The following is a 14128-nucleotide window of genomic DNA, read 5'->3' as shown; positions in this document are numbered from 1 at the left end:
GAGAAAAATACAAAGGAAAAATTACATTTTCACTTGCACAATAGCACACTGTCTCCCATCTTCCAGCGTCAATGCCACCTAACTGAGTCTTGTCTCTGCCAGTGGGCAGAGATCCGCTTTCCTCCTGACTCCTCTCTGGGGAAACCTGTGGTCGCCAAAAAGCCTTTGTGTCCTTTCAGCCACAGCTCAGTCAGCCACCCCAGTCAGGAATCCCATTTCGTCCCTTTTTCTTCCGCTATCCTCACTAAACAGGTTGTTCCCAGATGGTTTTTCTCTAATCCAGCGGTGCCAAGGCTCGAGTCCTGCCAGTGTCCAGCTGTTCACTGAGATGTTCTGTCTGCAATGAGTCCAAACTACAGACGGGTCTTGGGAGCCTGAAAGCGCAGCCTCCCCCCACTCCTCCGCCATCTTCCCGAGTTCTCTCATTCCCTTTGATCCATACAGTTTTGTCTAGTAGCAAGACCTCTCAGTTGAGAGCATAGATAACTGTATGATACTGTTATGATAATTTGTCTGGTTTAGTTTTATTTAAGATTGTTTTATAAAGGCAAGAAGCTACATTTCAATTCATGTCTAGTATATTACTTTCAGTATAATTTCTAGGCTGCATACAACTGTATTCACTGGTGAAACCTGAGTCTTTTTTCTAGCAAAATTTGCAAAATTTCCCTAAGTGTCTGGAGAGTTCTCTCACACAGGGAGAAGGGAAATTTCACAAGTTTCATTTTGCATTTGAAACATAATTCATATTTCTAAAAACTATAAAATATGGAGATTAAATATAGTCCATCAAGAATATGAAATATGAATGAACAGCAGCAGAAACCAACTTTATAAAAAAAAGGAAAACAGGCTGAACTAGGACTTTCAGCTCATTTGAACACTCCTTATTATATTCCCAGGCATCTGCCCAAACAATGGAAATAAAATAATGGTTATGGAAATGGGAAGAATGCAGGTGTGGGGCATGCTCTTCTCTGTGCTATCAGTGAGGAGCTGCCACAGGTTTCATTGACCTGTTCTGTTGTGGAGTTTCACAGAGCTACCTGAAGAGGGGACTGAGGATGGGAAATCCCATGTACTTTTGTGGAGCAGAGTCAGGGTTCCCGTGGAAGGCAAGCAGGCCTGAAACTGCACAGAAAGGAGGCTTTGCCCACTCACCGTTAACTCATTTCAGTTTACTTCATTGCACATCATGCAATGGACATGGCAATTTTTCAAGTTTGGATTTTGATTGTTTCTGAAACTTACAACAGGTCAAGAGTGTGCTATTTCCATCCTTTTAAAACAAAGCAAAGTGAGAGACCTTTGGTTCCCACACTGGGTAGGTGTTCCATATATATTATTGATTATGCTGTTACAGTTGTCCCAATTTCTTTCCCCCTGCTCCCCCCATCCCTCAAGTTGTCTCCCCCCCTTAGTCCATGCCCACTGGTTGTGCATATAGTTCTTCTCAATATCTTCCTGTCTACTCCAATCCCTCCTACTATGCTTCTTAATTCCTGTACCATCTCCCTCCCTTTTCCCCCTTCCCTCCCCGCTGACCTCCCCCCAATATGTTTCCCATACCTATAATTCTTTTTCCCCTCCTGTTGTCTAGTTGGTTTGCCTTTGTTTCAATTCCCTAGCTTTTGCTGTTGGTTGTTGTGATACAGTTTTCATTTTAATGTTCATAGTTTTGATCCTCCTTCTTCTAAACAAGTCCCTTTAACACCTCATATAACAGTGGTTTGGATCTAACAAACTCCTTCAGTTTTACTTCGTCCTGAAAACACTTTCTCTGCCCTTCTATCCTAAATTACAGTTTCACTGAATAGAGTAATTGTGGTTTTAGGTCTTTGATTTTCATTACTTTGAATATTTCTTGCCAGTCCCTTCTTGCCTGTAAATTCTCCTTTGAGAAATCTGCTGATAGTCAAATTGGGATCCCTTTGTACATAATTCTTCTCTTTTCTCTTGCTCCTTTTAAGATTCTCTCTTTATCTTTAACTTTTGACATTTTGATGATAATGTGTCTTGGTGTGGTCCTCCCTGGTTCCAGATTATCTGGAACTCTCTGTGCTTCCCGGACCTGTAAGTTCATTTCCTTCCCCAAGTTAGGGAAGTTCTGCTTCATTATTTTTTCACATAATTTTTTTAATTTATAGTTGTTCTTCACCCCCTGGCAAGCCTATAATTCGAATGTTCATTCGCTTATAGCTGTCCCAGAGTTTTCTGAGCCTCTCCTTATATTTCTCACTTTTTTTTTTCCTCTTTCTGCACTGGTTGACTGTTCCTTCCCTGTGTTCCGATTTGTTGATTTGATCCATAGCTTTCCCTTCCTCACCACTGTCTTGTATGTATTTTTGTTCATTTTAGCAGGACTAGCCTTCATTCCTTCCCTGTCTTGATTCAACCCTGCTGTTAAGTCTGTAAGCTGCCTTATGACTATAGCTCTGAACTGAGCCTCAGAAAGATTCACTATTTATTCATTGGTCAGAGCTTTTATTTGTTTTTTCGTTAGCTATGTGATTGGTATTTCAATCATTAATTCTGCCATTCTGACCGTTTTGTTTATCTTTCCTTCTTGGGCTGGGCGCTGTCACACCTCCTACGCTATATTGGGTGGAGCCCCATGTGCTCGTCACAACCTGGAGTTCTGTCTCACCACACTGTGGTGCTTTACATGGGGGCGAGTGTCCGAGATGGATTCCTGCTGTTATTCTCCACTGAGGAACAGGGAGCCAGCCACCTCCCAATGGGGTGTGCCTTCCCCAACATTGGAATCACTAGCCAATGGATCTGGTCTGGAGCCAGGGCTGGGGCTGGTTTCCCAGGTGCTTCTCTCCTCCCCCCAAATACAGGTGTCTGCTTACCAGGTCCCACTGTTCACTGCTGCAGCTTCTGCCTCCAGCACAGTATGATCTTTCTCAGCTGCAGGTTCACACTTCCTACCCATCTGGACGAGCACCACTTGTATATGGCTTCATTCGTTGGACTTCCACATAGCTTTATTTTCTGGAACTTATTATGTTTGGTTTTGCAGTGGTTGTAATTCTTCTTAGTTGCAGAGGGAGACAGAGCGTGTCAGTCTATGCCTCCATCTTGGCCAGAAGTCCTGGGTAGGTGTTCCTGATGGTGAGTTTTATGTTAAGGTCAGTCAGGATTGGCAAAAGGTGGATGCTTTTATAAGTGCGGAACAGTCTATCAGAGAAACATTCATTGTATTATGAAATTGTAATCTAGTTCTTATATAGTACTTAAGCATAATCTAAGGGGCTTGATTCTGATACAGTTTGTCCTCTATATTCATTAGTGTCCAGGTTTTTTTTTTTTCCCCATCTGATTTTCAGGAGGCTCCACTCAGAAACACATTTGAGGCTGCCTGAGGTCTAGTTTTCCCTGAGATTACCTATTATAACCCTCTCAGGGTCATGCTGCTGTGTCTGTGAAACACTGGACTCTTTACAGACTTTCATCCCCTCCCTGCTATGCCTAAGCACACAGGAATTATTACTGTGCTCTTGAGTCATGTCAGGGGGAGGCTCCAAGGGGCTATGCATGCTTTTGTGCCAACGTACCTCATTAGGGGATTCCTACTTGGAGGTCCTGCTGCTTCTCTGATTCTAAATTAAAAGATGGGCATGAGACCTCTCTAAATCCAGACCCCTGAAATCAATCTAATCTGTCTTCTGTCTCTGCCCCATCTCTGGACCTACAACTCATAATCCCACTCCTAACTTTTAGCCCAAGTACTCACCATAATCATTCATCAATTGCTTCCTCTCTGACCATTCTCCTTCCCTCAGCTCTGGAAAACAACCAATTTTAATACTCATGAATTGTCTATTCCCAAGTCTTTTCAGGGTCTAAGGCTTTTTCTTTGTATTTTATAAAAGCATCCTTCCATAAAACACAGATACCTCACAATTTAGCTGATGAATTATTGTCTCACTTTATTATCCTGCCTTATGTTCATCCTTTCAAATGGATAAGGTTAGTGCCACCTGCCAAAGTAACTCAAATTACTTTTCCAAGCTTCCTCTAAAATGCCACTTAATTTTCTGGGGAAAGGGCAGAACAAGGCTGGTCCTCAGTACATTTGTGACATTGATCACATTCGTCTTCAGTACTCAGAATCCATCTACCATACCTTCTTTCTTCCTCTCCACTAAAATTCCCAAGGGCTCATTAGGACCCAGGTCCCTCTCCTCTTCTCCCCAGTGGCTTAATGGACAAGGTCATGCTGATTTTAACCAGAGACCTCAGGTAAGAACATGCTCCACACTGACACTAATTTTCCAGGCTGTTGAAGCTTGCCTGTTTAAGTGAAAACTTTTAAAAGCTGTAATAACTTTGAATAAAAATTTCTTACCAATCTTTGTATTGTTCCCTATCTTTCAAAACATGAATTTAAATTCGTGTCTCTTTTATAATATAATGATTCAGTAATCATTAATCCAATAAGCATACATTGAGCTTCTATTATGTGAGATTCAGAGATACAAACAGGAATACAATAGTGTCCTTGACATTTAAAGAGCTTAAAGTCAAATTAGCATGAGGATACTGAAGACAAATTACTATAGTCCAGGCCAGAAGAGGCTGTACTAGGGCTCTAACTAGGACATGGATGGAGCATTGATGGGACACAGAAGAGTAGGAGCAACACTGCCAAAATGGGTGGTAGGGAGCCAGGATAGGCCTCTCAGAGGGCTGATAACTTGTCATCAGTGATTTTGTCCTCCTGAGAGAGTCCAGGCTGATCTGCATTTTGAATTCTCCCATCTGGCTATTGTGTACTTCCAGTTCCCTTACTTCAGCCAGATAGTCAGCTGTCAAGTATTGTTCCAGGCAGAGTCTTCCCCTTGTAATTGGCATTTCTAATCATCTGTGAGTTGGGAACCTTGCAACCAAACTCCCTACAACCAGGATTCCTTTGTCATAAATAAGCTCTTAGCAGGGCTCCCAGGGCTATGTTAGAGTAATGGGCAAGAGGGTTGTTTGACTGCTTTTTGAGATTATACTATTTGGGGACTTCCGTCCAAGATGGAGACCTAGACTGATATGCTCCATCTCCCTCCACAACTAAGAATGACTACAACTACTGTCAAATCAGAAATAACCAGAAGTTCCAGAAAATAAAGCTACATGGAAGTCCAACATATGAAGTTATAAACAAGTGGTGCCCATCCAGACGGGTAGGAGGGGCGAAGCTGGGGTGGAGAGGTCAAGCTGTGCTGATGGTGGCAGCTGAAGCAATGGGCGGCAGGACTGCAGTAAGCACAGATGCCTGTATTTAAGGGGAGGTGAGAATTGCCTGGGAGCACCCCTAGCTGCAGACCAAACCTGTCAGCTCGCAATTCCAACGCCGGGCAAGGCAGTCCCCCATTGCCTCAGACTGTGAGGCCCAGAGGGCATGGGGACAGAGGAGGAGGCTCCTGGTCTCTCAGTGGAGAAAGAACAGAAGGAATCCATCTTGGACCCCTTCCCCCACACAAAGCACCACAGTGTGGTGAGAAAGGTCGCCCAGTAGTGACAAGTGCATGGGGCTCTGCCCCCTATAGCATAGGAGGTGTGACAGCCCCATCCAAGAGGCAAAAAACTGCCAGCATGTCAGGGATAATGATAGAGATTCAATCATGTAGCTGACAAGAAAGCAACTACATGAATTAACAGACAAACAGATAGATAACCTTTCTAAGGCTCAGTTCAGAGCTATAGTTATAAGACAGCTTACAGAAATAACGGTGGGACTTAAGACAGGGAAGGAATGAAGGCTAGTCCTGCTAAAATGAATGAAAATACAAACGAAACAAGTGGTGAGGGAAGGAAAACCAGGGATCCAATCAACAAATCAGAACATAGGGAAGAAACAAACAGTCAACCTGTGCAGAAAGAGGAAACAAAAAGTGAGGAAAATGAGGAGAGGCTCAGAAACCTCTGAGACAACTATAAGAGAGTGAACATCCAAATTATAGGGTTGCCAGAAGGTGAAGAAGAACTAGAAATTGAAAAATTATGTGAAAAAAAATAATGAAGCAGAGCTTCCCTAACTTGGGGAAGGAAATAGACTTACAGGTCCAGGAAGCACAGAGAATTCCAAATATGCTGGACCCAGGGAGAACCACACTAAGACACATTATAATCAAAATGTCAAAAACTTAAGATAAAGGGAGAATCTTAAAAGCAGAAAAAGAGAAGAAGAGAATTATGTACAAAGGAGTCCCAATTAGACTATCAGCTTATTTCTCAAAGGAGACTTTACAGGCAAGAAGGGACTGGCAAGAGATATTTAAAGTAATGGAAAATAAAAACCTACAGCCACAATTACTCTATCCAACGAAGCTGTCATTCAGAATAGAAGGGCAGAGAAAGTGCTTCCAGGACAAAGTAAAACTGAAGGAGTTCATTAAATCCAAGCCACTGTTATACGAGATGTTAAAAGGACTTGTTTAGAAGAAGGAGGTTCAAAACTATGAACATTAAAATGAAAACTGTATCACAACAACCAACAGCAAAAGCTAGGGAACCGAAACAAAGGCAAATTAAGTAGGCAATGAGAGTGGAAAAAGAATTATAGGTATGGGGAGCATATAGGGTGAAGGTCAGCGGGGAGGGGTAAGGGGGAAAGGGAGGGAGATGACACAGAAATTAAGGAGCATAGTAGGAGGAATTGGAGTAGACAGGAAGATGTTGAGAAGAGCTATATGCACAACCAATGGGCATGGTTAAGCAGGGGGAGAACTGGAGGGAGGGGAGTCACTGGGTGGAGGGGAGCAGAGGGAAAAAAAATTAGAACAGCTGTAACATCATAATCAATAAAACAAAAAAATTAATTAGAAGCAAAAAACAGAGATTATACTATTTTGATTGCTCTGTTTCTTTTCTGATTCTTTGTTGGTTCTGAGTTTGGTAGATAAGCAACTTCTAAATAAAATGAGGGCTCATTATGTGTTCTTATCAGGAGGATGTTAAGAGAAGCATTTTTAATTTAAAGGAATCATTAATATCTTTTTTTAATAAGCACCTGTCATATGCTTTTCTTTACTTTTATTATTTCTTAAATTTTCAAAATAGCCCTGCAATATATGTGAAATGATCTTCATTTTATGGAAAAAGAAATACTCAGAGACTACACAATTTACTGCCTTTCATGTTAGACAGATTTTCTGATCTCCCTGTTCTTCATATCCTTCACCTGTAAAATGAGGACAGTACAACCATGTGCCTTTTAGAGTTGTGAGAATTAAAAAGGTGAATAAATATGTGCTTATAACTAACCTGTCTGGTACACAGTAAGATTCAGTGGGAGCTGCTATTATTGCTGTTAACAAAATCATTTAGTTACTAAGAAGCAGAACCAAACATAATATCTTTCCCACAGCAGATGCACTAACACCAGAAACAAGAATTACTTTGTAACAGGTGACCTTTCTCAGCATGGCTCATATTATGCATGGAGGCAACAACCTGTCCTGTCTCTGAACAAGATGAGAACAAAGTTATACTCTTACCCATGCTGTTCTTATCATTGACTCCCCAAGACTCACTACAGGGTCACTGAGTTGTGACATTTTTTGTTATTCTATTAATTGTGCTATTACAGTTGTCCCAATTTTTCCTTCTTTGCCCCCCTCCACTTGGTACCCTTCTTCCCTCTGGCAATTTCCCCCTTAGTTCATGTCCATGAGTTGTGCATATAAGTTCTTTGACTTGTCCACTTCCTATACTATTCTTAACATCCCACTGTCTGGTTTGTACCTACTAATTATACTTCTTAATCCCTGCACCATTTCCCCATTCTGCCTCTTCCCCTTCCCAGCTGCTAACCCTCCAAATGATATCCATATGTATGATTCTGTTCTGGTGTTTGCTTAGGTTTTTTTGTTTAATTAACTTAGTTTTTTAGATTCAGTTGTTGATAGTTGTGAATTTGTTGTCATTTTAATGTTAATAGTTTTCATCTTCTCTTTCTTAAACAAGTCTCTTTAACATTTTATATAATAATGGCTTGGTGATGATGAACTCTTTTAACTTCACCTTGTCTGGGAAGCACTTCATCTATTCTTCCATGCTAAATGACAGCTTTGCTGGATAGAGTAATCTTGGTTGTATGTCCTTGCTTTTTATCACTTTGAATACTTCTTGCTAGTCCCTCCTTGCCTGCAAAGTTTCTTTTGAGAAATCAGCTAGTAGTCTTATAGGAACACCTTTGTAGGTAACTTTCTGCTTTTCTCTTGCTGATTTTAAGATTTTCTCTTTATCTTGAACCTTTGGCATTTTAATTATGATGTGTCTTGGTGTGGCCCTCTTTGCATCAAACTTGTTTGGGACTCTGTGCTTCCTGGACTTCTATGTCTATTTCCTTTGCCAAACTAAGGAAGTTTTCTTTCATTATTTTTTTCAAATAAGTTTTCAATTCCTTGTTCTTCCTCTTCTCCTTCTGATAACCCTATGATTCTGATGTTGGCACTTTTGGAGATGTACCAGTCTTCTTATACTATTCTTGTTTTTTTAATTCTTGTTTCTTCTTTTTTGTTCTGGTTGAGTGCTTTTTTCTTCCTTATGTTTCAAATCACTGATTTGAATCCTGTTGGTTTCCTGTGGATTTTTCTTTATTTCACTTAGTGTAACCTTCATTTCTTTCTTTATGTTGTTGCTGCATTTAATAAATTCTCTGAGCATTTTGATTACCAATGTTTTGATCGCCAGTTAGGTTGGCTATTTCCATTTCATTTAGTTCTTTTTCTGGGGTTTTGTTCTGTTCTTCCATTTGGGCCATATTTCTTTGTATCCTCAATTTGGCAGCCTCCCTGTGTTTGTTTCTGTGTCTTACATAGAGCTGCTTTGACTCCTGGTCTCAGTGCATTTATTAAGTTGTATGGGGCAGAACCTTAGGTATGCTCCAGAGCAGGGCAACCAGCTTCACCGCTTTGTGGCTCTGTGTGCAAGGAGGCTCAGAGAGGGGACAATGCTGCTGCCTGGCCTTGGGAGGTTTGCCTGGCACTTTTCCACTTTCCACATATAATTGGCACCCTTCCAGCTGTTGTCCTGTGGTGAATCCCAGAGTGGGTGGGCCATTTAAATGGACTCTCCTGAGAAAACTGCAGTTTCTCCTGCCATCCCATCCCCAACTGGTTTTTACAGCCAGAAGTTGTGGGGCTTTATATTCCCAGAGCTGGAACCCTGGGCTATGTGGTCTGGCCTAAGGCTGGCGTTGCTTGTTTCCAAGGTATCCTTCCCAATTTTTTTCTACCACATGTGAGTGTGGGACCACCCATTCTACTGCCACTGTTGCCTCTCTGCACCACACTGCATCTCCTCACCTCTACATCTGACTTTCCATCTCCACTCCATCTACCCATCTGGATGAATGTGGCTTATTTAAATCATTGGTTGTCAGGCTTCCATGCAGTTTGATTTTCTGGTAGTTCTGGGTGTTATTTGTTTTGAGGTTAGTTTTAATTCTTCTTGTGGTTGCATGATGAGGTGAAGCATGCCTACGTACTCCTTAATCTTAACTGGAAGTCTGAGTTGTGGCATTTTAAGAGAAGGTTGTAAACAAAGATTTCGTTCTATTTTTGAAGTCTGTCTGAAGTTCAAGCTTTGTTCTGAAAAAGTTCAAGAAGTACTAAATCCTCCAGAGACACAGGTCTTCTCTCTCAGGGAGATACAATTCAAGAGTTCTCTTATACTACTTTGGAACTTGAAGATACATAATTCTAGTTAGTGTGTTCTTCATGTTGACCCATTTTATTAGAAAATAACTCTGACCATGATGTGCCAAATGATTATAGTCATGACTGATATTGACATTAAGAACAAACCGAGCACATTTCTAATCATCACACATCTCTGTGCTTAGAGACAGCTGTTTACAATACAGATAAGACTTGGAATAATCATTTTCCTGGATATTACTTGGTCATTCTCTTTAATTTCTTAAAACTTTACAAATAAATGTTAGCATAAAATATGCCATTTCACAAATAATTATTTCTTCCACAATGTTTCTTTTATATTAAAAGAGAAATATTTACTTTAAGAATGTCCAGAAGTTCTCTGAAACATAATAGTTTAAAATGTCAATAAAATCCTGATTTGCTAAGGAAAAATAGTAATTACTCTTCTGTCTTTTCAAAAAATTTTGTAACAAAAATTAAAGGTCTCTCCAGCACAATATATTATAAAATACATTTTTAATCAAAAAGCACTTATTAGCTATTATTCTTACATGATACTAGGTAAAGATGCTACCATGCATATAGCTCTTGACAAATATTTACTAAATTGAATTAATATTTATTAAATTAGATTTATGTGCCTTCTAGAGACCTTGTATAAATTAAGGAAACTCTGAATACAACTAACATAACATGAATGATGTCAACGATTAGATTATGAGTTTAACAAGGAGTGTTTCCAAGCCTTAAATTGCAGAGATTCATGTAATTTCTATTATTTAAGCAATCAATAATATCACTTTTCTTTTTTTATAGTATATGAAGCATTCTAAGATGAAATGGGCCTTGAAGCCATACCTAAATGGGGCAAGGGACACTCCTCAGAAAACAGGATGAAAGGAAAATTGGGGGGAGGTGGCAATAAAATGGAATGAAAAGAACAGATATGTCCTCAATTTTGTGATGTTTAGCCTATTCAGCTGCCAATGCAAATAAAAAAAGCTCTTTTTCTTTTTTATTCTTCCCACTACAAATAATAATTGTATCTGAAGGAAAAATCTACATTTTACTTGGAAGGCAAGGACCAAAGTTGTTTCCATAAGAATTCAGCCACCAAGAGAGAACAACTGAATGAATATTCTTAAATTTCCTGGGAAGTTCAATTCAAACTTTCTGATGGCCACACACTTTTCTCTCAATTGTAGGACTGCTTGACATTATATGATGGTAGATTTGGGAAGCAGAATTATTTTTCATCTGAGAATGCCTTATGCAAATCTTTTGGAGAACATTTCCCTGCAGCATCTGCTAAGGAAAGAACATGACTCTTGGTAGAAACAGAATGGGTGCTCTAGGCTGAGCCTCTGCCAGTCATTTCCTCCACAGCTTGTGCCCTGATATGGAACTTTGCAGGGATGGGAAACAGAGCAGGTGAAGCCTCAAAGCCAGACAAGAGGAATCAAAGGCAAAGCAGGTGTGTTTTTCTACCTGCTTTTTTGAAGGCAAGCTACGCTGGGGACCCCGTTCTGAGTATTTATGGTTTAGTTAGTAGAGAAGTATCATTTACATTGCTGAAGAATGATGCTTCTTGCAACCACCTGAAACATTAGTCAGCAAATGCTAAGAACTTAGGAACCAGGGGCTAAAGAACATGAAATTAAATTAAGGCGCTGTTCACCTTGAATAATACCTGGGTTAAGCAGGCAGAAGGGTGGTGTATCTATCTCTGGACCAAAGAGAGTGTTGCTGGAGACAACGGAATTGGTCAAACAAGATGAGGTGATAGACAGTCAGGGTCTTTTTACCCAGGATCCCTGTTAGTCACTTATCTCACTTGCCTGCCCAAAGGGCACAGGAACACAGTGCTGCCTCCAATCACCCTCAGGACCCTGCCTTTACAGTGAGTCATCAGGAATATTATATTCAGAAAAACTATTTAAAGTGTAAGAAACCACTTTTGTACAGGTGAGATATCCCAAGGTATCAAGAGTGCAAACAAGGCAGCATATCACAGGTTTATATTTGGCAGTTAAACATAAGCATGGTCTATTTTCACCCTATTGTGCTTCTCTGCCATTGAGTAGTCCTTTTTAGCTTGAAGGTGTGAGGAAAGCAGACTTTCTGCCTAGCACATTCTTTCCAGCCATCAGTGAAACTGTTCTCCAGGTCCTTCTTTGGATGCTCACATGGTCCTCATTTTCTCAGGTCTGTAGAGTTTCTTTTCTAGAAACTAAACCTAATTCAACTCTTGTTTGTTTGTTTCTAAAAGTCTTTTTTTCCCATTATCATTTAGTCCCCTTATAACCCTCTCCCCCCACCACAATCACCACACTGTTGTCCATGGACTCATAGGAGTCCTTTTTCCTTTTTTCTCAATCCCTCCACCCCCAACCTCCCTACACCCTGCACTTAGCTGTTGATTTTTTAATCTACTCACTTCCAACTCCTGCTTTAAGAAACTCAATACCCTTTCTTTGGCACTCACCATGTCCTTTCATCATTCAATTTTTCTAATCTGTTTCATCTTTGGCCTCATGGTTTCAATTCCTTCTGACAGCCTTTCTTTGTATCCAGTAAAAAAGAGGATACCCATAACACACATGGTATTGAAGGGGTGGGATGCTCATCACAAAGATAGCAAGGGGTAGGTGAAACAAACAAGTTCTTGGTAGTCAAGTACAAAGTATGTGTGAAAGAGATGTTGACTGAGAATCCAATAACTGTAAAATTGAAGGGACTTAAACATTTTTTCTGATCATAGCCTATTATTTAAATATTAATTTTGAACCTCTCCTCCCAAAGGTCATTTAGCCTGTGCTTAAACAACCTAACTGACTGAGAACTCATTACATTTAATTAAGCTTACATGGTATTTGGAAGCTCTAACAGAAGAGTCTTTTATAGAGAGGGCTGCAATTTGTCTCCTGGTGACCTCTTTTTTGTCTTTAAGAGTGTGGGACCCTAGAGAAGAAACAGGATCCCTTTACCTACTAAATGGGAAAAAGAATCAGAGCCCTTTTTAGAAAAAAATTTTTTTAAAAGATAAATAAATAAGAGCCAATTTATGAGGAAAGGAACTGAGGAGTTCTTTGGTAATCTAACCCAGTATAAGATAGGATGGGCTAGGCTTCCTGTTGCCATATATAAATGTTATTAAAATTGCTGTCACTATGGATGTTTATGTTTCTCCCCCTCTCCAATTTATATGTTTAAACTTTAATCACCAGTATAATGGTATTTGGAAGTTGATAGTGGAGATGGATTTTTCTCATGCACCAAGAAGTCCAGAGTTAATGCAGGTGTTTGCTGCTGGCATTGATAGTGAGGCTCAGAGATGTCAGGGCAGGGTCTCTGTTACTCTCTTGGCCTTTCCATGATTGTCCTCAGGATAATGCTGAAGCTCCAACTGCTTCTTCTGTATTTCAGGCAGAAAAGAAGCAGAATAGTACTTACATCAGGGAAGCAAATCTAACTCATATATCCTTGACTGATACCCTTTTGGCTAAAATTATGTCCATAGCCATGCTTAATTGCAGGAGAAGCTAGGAAATTTCCTTTGTGAACTGGGGCATTGCTACCCCTACAAAATAGGATTCTGTGAATAAGAAAGGTGTGAAAGGCTATTATTGATTAGGTACTAGCAGTGTTTGCCAAAGTGTACCAACAAATCTATGCCCTCCTTGGTTAAAACCCCATGTGTGTTAATTATAATAAATGTCAGGCCTCATAGGCAACAGAATCAGTTCTGGCTAGTATGAACAAAGAAGGGCTTATTAAAGGATATTAAGTAACTCACAAACTTTTCTGGGAGGGCCAGGAAAACAAGTTACAGGCACAAGTATGAAAAATGTCCAATTGCCTCACAGGATTTTTATGGCTAAAAGCCCACTGCTGCCCTGCTGTCCATTGCTTGCCACCAAACAAGCTATACCAGGCACCAGAAACTCTTCCATGGCTGCCACAAAAGAATCAGGTACTCTGGTAGCTGCCTACTTAAAGAGTCTCTCTTCATGTTGAGCCCTTCCACTGCCAAGTCTCTCACACATGGGACTGCATGGAGAGCTGTGTGGTTATATAACTGCGTCATAGCTGTTGAGCATCTAGGAAGACAAACTAGTAGGGTGTTGGGATGGGTGTTAAATGAGGCAAACTCTAGTATCTACCGCTGTTTTTGAATTAAGGGAGACTAGGACTCACCTGGTCACTGAATGACCAATGGTTTTCCATGGCTTTGAAGGGAAAATTGATTGACAGAAGAAAAAAAGGGCATTGTCTGGTTCTAGAAAAGAATCCTTTGCTGTGAAAGAAGGAGAATGACACACTCTTTTCAATTCTATTTTTTCTTCTGCATTATGTGGTACATTTTTATAAAGATAACAGATGGGAATCCTACATTCATTAAGGAGAAAAAAAGAACTCTTCATCTGCTACTGTTTTAAATAAAGGGAATACATTGTATGTAC

This window comes from Furipterus horrens, unplaced genomic scaffold (assembly GCF_987537825.1).
Source record: "Furipterus horrens unplaced genomic scaffold, mFurHor1.1.pri manual_scaffold_9, whole genome shotgun sequence".
In the NCBI taxonomy this organism is placed as follows: domain Eukaryota; kingdom Metazoa; phylum Chordata; class Mammalia; order Chiroptera; family Furipteridae; genus Furipterus; species Furipterus horrens.
This window is presented reverse-complemented; position numbering follows the sequence as displayed.